General features: G+C 48.3%; 1 non-coding gene across 1 annotated transcript; it reads left to right on the top strand.

Annotated features, from left to right (window-relative positions):
• Window positions 1–2,683: 2,683 nt before the first annotated feature.
• Window positions 2,684–2,756, top strand: TRNAK-CUU (transfer RNA lysine (anticodon CUU)). The gene has a single exon. It is a non-coding gene; the product is annotated as a tRNA-Lys (tRNA).
• Window positions 2,757–5,716: the final 2,960 nt, after the last annotated feature.

Below are 5,716 nucleotides of genomic sequence, written 5' to 3'. Positions count from 1 at the left end.
AGGCATTCTAATGTCATGATTACAGTCACATTAGAGCCATCAAAAATGAAATATTTTCATTTGGTTCATATACTAAATGCCACTGAGATTTTCAATAGCTATCCTGAAATTACTCAGTGTAAGGTATTTCCTACCGAATATTTCCTTCATACTGTTTTCACAGTATGAAGGAAATATTCGGTAGGAAATACCTTACACTGATATACATTAAAAGGTTAATTATTCACCTAACATATAATTTTAAGATTAGAGTGTTGACATTTTTTTATTCAAAAAGGGAAAATGCATAACAAATAATTTAATCATGATTTTTTTTTCTTGGAATGATATGATCTTTTTCTCCCCTCCACAGGTAATTAAGCTCCATAAAATTCAGAACTGAATCCAATAGTTAAATAATTCATTGTATATTTAACAGACAAGCTGTATTTTTACTTATTGAAGGTACAATTAAAAATACATAAAATTTTCATTCATATTGCATTTAATTGGAAAGTTCTATGCCAATTATAGTACAAAAGTACTCTTGCCCTCATTTAAAGTTTTTTTTAACTCCTACTTTATTTTTCATTAAAATGTTAAATTAAAAGAAACCATCATTAAGCAACAGAAGAAGTTGTCAGTAAACCTAGCAGGCAGTGTCTATTAGCATTGTTAAGTGCACTTTAGGGAAATGGTTCCCATGGATTCATTTTTGAAAACAACCATCATGGAAAAAACCTTGAAAAATTCTATACAAACGTTAATGCATATGTCTTACCCTAGTATCTGTTTTAACAAATAAACCCATTCTGACCTTCAAGACAACAAAATTGGTGATCTTAAAGAATAGGGAAAATGTGTACCTGACATTATAGAGTGTGACAGTTTTAAACTATGATTTTTGTTTCTTCAAGAGGTATTTCATTTATAAGTAAAAATGTTAATGGTGGTTTCATTTGGAGGCTTGGATGGCTCAGAGAAATGTTCGCATGGCAGCAAGGCACAGAGCTCTGGAACTATATGTCACCAGCTTGACTCCAGTGTGGCCCAAAGTCATAACCATGTCAAGCAGGATGTTACGTTCCAGGATAACAGGTCAGTATGTACATCTATGGATATACAAACGGTCTGTTTAAAGAAAGAGTGGGAGTAGGACCTGAAGCAAGACTGAGCTTTGTGGAACCAGGTCTTCTGGGTTCTGTTTTGAATCAGTTACCACTGATTCGGTGAATAAAGCTGGGAAAATCACTGAACCTCTCTGTGCTTTGGTTTAACCAGCCATATAATGGGTTTACTCCTACTTACCTACAGTATCTCCCCAGTCTCATTTCATTAATATTCCTAATGCTTTGAGATCTTCAGACTTGCCAAATGGACCCTCTTCATGAGGGACACTAAGCTTTGGGACTCAATCCCCTGTCAGGGCCTGATAAAGGCATAGGCACTTTAGACTTGTGCTTAGGATCTCAGATATGGAGGTCATATGATGAGGGGCATAATCTCAGTATTTATTATTTTTTTTTTCTAAACTATGGTTTCAAAGAAAAGCTTGACAACATGACTGGAGGGTAACTGATGCAGTAATGTCTGCCTGAGTCTGCAAACAGCCTGAAACAATAGCTCCAAGAGAGGAGAACTGTGTTCCGTTAATAGTGCACATATGCCCAATCAGCACAAAACCTGCCATCTTAACTGCCTTTATTAAAATGTAGCCCAGTATTCTAGAGTCATTACTCCAAATGCTGCAGTGTCTCTATTATAAGAGTTTGTGTTTTGCACCATGGACATAGAACAGTGATTCCCAAACTGGTTCTCTAAGCATTTCCTTGTGGTATGCAGAGAAGAAGACTGTTACATGGCACATTCTCACCTGTTTCCAGAGTCTTCTAAAGGTATCCAGGCTCTTCCTTGAAAAGAAGAACCTGTAGATCTTTAAAAACAATTGAATGAAAGGAGGAGCAGCAGCCTAACTGCATTTGCTAGGAGATGCTGCTATACAGAATGAGGAAGAGAAGAAACTGGAATAATCCACACTGTTCACAGCCACTACTGGAAGTACAGCTGCCAGGCACCTGTACACAGGAATGTTCAGGCAAGCATAGAACAAGGTAACCATGCAATTCAAGATGTCCAAGGGAGCAGGAAAAGAAGAGAACCAGGTGTCTGGACAGCATGTCCAGGGGAGAAGGGAATTAAATGACTGGGTAGCATGTGCAGAAAGAAAGGAGATCAAACCGGGGAGCAGAGTGGGGAGAAGAAAAGGATAGATAAGACCAGGTCAGTGGAACAAAAAGCAAAACTAGACAGAACAATTAACTTAAACAAACCTAAAATGCAACATTAAATGTGGCTAAAATGCAGTAAATGCTTTCCTAATTTTTCTTCTCCATGTAAATAATCACTGTAAATGCCATAGGGTTCTTGTATGACCATTGTTGGGAAGTTAAGTGAGGCCACAAAAGACAGGAGAGGTGTCCACAAGCCAATCTGTCCATTAAAATGTGACTCGTACTATGAAAACTCCCCTACTACAGAACGCTATGATATTGTTATGGCAAGTATCACCAGGTGACACTGTTACACATAACCTTCAAAGCTCTTTCAGAAGGTATGTCTACACAGCAAAGAAAACCCTGTGGCTGGCCTGTGCCACCCAACTCAGGCTCACAGGGCTCAGGCTGAGCAGGCTGTTTCAAGAATAACCTGACTAGCTCAGTGGGTAGAGCATGTGACTCTTAATCTCAGGGCTGTGGGTTTGAGCCCCACGTTGGGTGTTTGAGCTTGTAGCCTTAGCTCTCACTCTGGGGGGATAACTCAGTAGTTTGAGCATTGGCCTACTAAACCCAGGGTTGAGAGCTTAACCCTTGAGGGGGCCATTTCAGGATCTGGGGCAAAAATCTGTTTGGGGAGTGGACCTGCATTGAGCAGGGGGCTGGACTAGATGACCTCCTGAGGTCCCTTCCAACCCTGATATTCTATGATTGCAGTGTAGACTTCTGGGCTCAGGCTTGAGCCTGAGCTCTGAGACCCCTTTCACCTTGGAGGGTACTAAAGCCTGGGCGCCAGCCTGAGCCCAGACTTCTACATAGCTGTGAAACCCAAGTTGGCTGACGCAGGCATGTAGTTGCTGTGTAGACATACCCTTAGTGTGCTTCTTGGAAGACATGCAGACTCCAGCTGGGGGTATGGATTCTGGGCTGGGGTTAGGGTGTTGGGGGAGTATGGACTATGGGAGGGGACTCTGGGTTGGGGCACAGGGTTGAGGTTCAGGAGGGGGTGTGGGGTTCCAGTGGCGGTTACTGCGGCTCCCAGAAGAGTCTGCCAGGTCCCTACAAGCCCTAGACACATGGGAAGCCAGGGAGGCTCCATGCACTGGCCATAGGCACAGGAACTAGGAGAGCGGGGAATGCTGCAGCACCCCCAAGCTGCCAACCTGTGCCCTGGGCTTTGCTCCCGGCCTCAGGGTGGGGATGACAGGGGAAAGGGAGCTGGCTTTTAGCACCCCCACTATTAAAAATGTTTCAGCACCACAGTAGGCACTGCCACTGCAGCTCCTATTTGTCATGGTTCCCAGCCAATGGTAGCTCCGGAGCCAGCCCTTGAGGCAGGAACAGCGCACAGACCCTCCCTGGCTGCTCCTCCCTGGCTGCTCATGCATGTATGGACTGCAGGAACCTGGCAGATGCTTCCGGGAGCTGCAAAGAGCTAGGGCAGGCAGGGAGCCTTGGGCCCCTGCTGTACCACCTACTAGTCTTTTAATGGCCTGGCCGGCAGTGCCGACTGGAGCCGCTAGGGTCCCTTTTTGACCGGGCGTTCAGGTCAAAAAACGGATGCCTGGTGACCCTAGTCTTATGTCACGGGCTCTACATGGGCTTTGTGTGGTCCATAGAACCTGCAATGGGCCCTTTGGCCTTGGATCAATTTCAGTCTTATTTGCTATCTATTGCATCTGCTGGACATGTCCAGAGGACAACTCTCAACAGAAAGGCAAGCACTAAATGGGTACTTAGACTAAACTGCCCTCAGGCCTAGCTATGGCCATTTTAGTGCAGGATAACATAAACTTGCATTGTTGCTACCTATGTTGTACTTGTACTGTCGATAAACAAAGCACTTTAGACTCCAGGGCCACCAATCTGACATGTTTTATGAGTATTAAATTAACATAAAATATATACATAGATAATTGTATAAAGGTTTTTTCTACATCTCAATTTTGTAAGTACATCAGAAGTACATCTACAAGCTCAAAGGAAGCCTCCTGAACAATCAGTGGGCCCACTACATGATCGAGATACTAAGGGAGCACTCACGGATTGCAGAGAAACTAAATGAATTTTTTGCATTCGTCTTCACTGACGTGCATGGGTGGCAGGTATAATAAGCCAGGGGACCCAGGTGCAGCAGCTGCCAACCCGCGGCTGGACACCTGAGCGGTGGCCCCGCCTCTTCCCCTCCCTGCTCCACCCTTTCCCCGAGGCCCCCACCACCTGCTGCTGCTGCCTGGTGAGTCTTCCCCCATCCTCCATCCCCACCCCTTATAATCCCTACTACTCGCAGTGTCCCTCCTCTCCTCCACCCCTCTCCCCCATGAGGAGGCGAGAGGCAGGTGGGGGAGTGAGAAGGGATACTGTGAGCGGCAGGCAGGGGCGTCTTGCAGCAGGTGATTGAGTGAGGAATGTCATGGCAAGCCAGTGGCGGGTGGGAGGGAGTCTCACAGTGGGTGTGGTGGGGTGAGGAGGGCCGTGGTGAGCTAGTGGTGGGTGTGGGGGGGTATTGCAGCAGGTGTGGGAGTGAGGAGGTACATGATGGGGGAGTGAGGAGGGCTGTGGTGACCAGTGGCCAGGGAGGTCTTGCGGTGGGCGGACGGATGAGAAGGGACACGGCGGAGGGAGAGGGGGAGGAGGCGAGCGGCAGCCAGGGAAGTCTCGTGGTGGGTGAGGGGTTGAGGAGGGTCATGGCGAGTCAGCAGTGGGGGCGGGGGTTGCAGTGAGCAGGTGGGTGAGGAGGACTGTGGCGAGCCAGTGGCGGGAGGGAGGCGTGTCTTGCGCCAGGCAGGAGAGTGAGGAGGGACACGGGGTGGGGCGGGGGGTGAGGAGGTGAGCAGCAGGATGGAGATCTCACAGAGAGTGGAGGAATGAGGAAGTCCATGCTGAGCCAGTGGCGGGTGGGGGGGAGGGGTGTCTTGTGGCAGGCAGGGGGAAGTGAGTAGGGACGCAACGGGTGGGGAAGTGAGGAGGGATGTGGTGAGCTGCGGGTGGGAGTGTCTCGCTGTGGGCAGGTGGGTAAGGAAGGACATGGCGAGTGGTGAACGGGGGTATTGTAGTGGGCAGGGGGCATTGCAGCAGACAGGGGGAGTGAGGAGGGATGCGGTGATCAGCGGGGGTGAGGAGGAATGCAGTGAGCGGCAGGTGAGGTGATCTCGTGGTGGGCAGGTGAGGAGGGATGCAATGGGGGGATGAGGAGGTGAGCAACAGGTGGGGAGGTCTTGTGGCAAGTGTGAGGATGAAGAGGGATGCAATGGGTGGGGGGTTGCAGTGGCGGGTGAGTGAGGAAGGATGCGGTGGGTGGGGGGGGTGAGATGGAGAACAGCAAGGGAGGGTGACAAGATGAGTGGCAGGCAGGGGGTCTCATGGCGGGCTGGGAAGTAAACAGGGATGTGGTGAGTGGTGGGCAAGGGGGTGGGGAAGGATGTGGTGAGCTTCAGGTTGGGTGGATCTCTTGGCAGACAGGG

This window comes from Chrysemys picta, chromosome 3 (assembly GCF_011386835.1).
Source record: "Chrysemys picta bellii isolate R12L10 chromosome 3, ASM1138683v2, whole genome shotgun sequence".
NCBI lineage: Eukaryota > Metazoa > Chordata > Testudines > Emydidae > Chrysemys > Chrysemys picta.
This window is presented reverse-complemented; position numbering and strand designations above follow the sequence as displayed.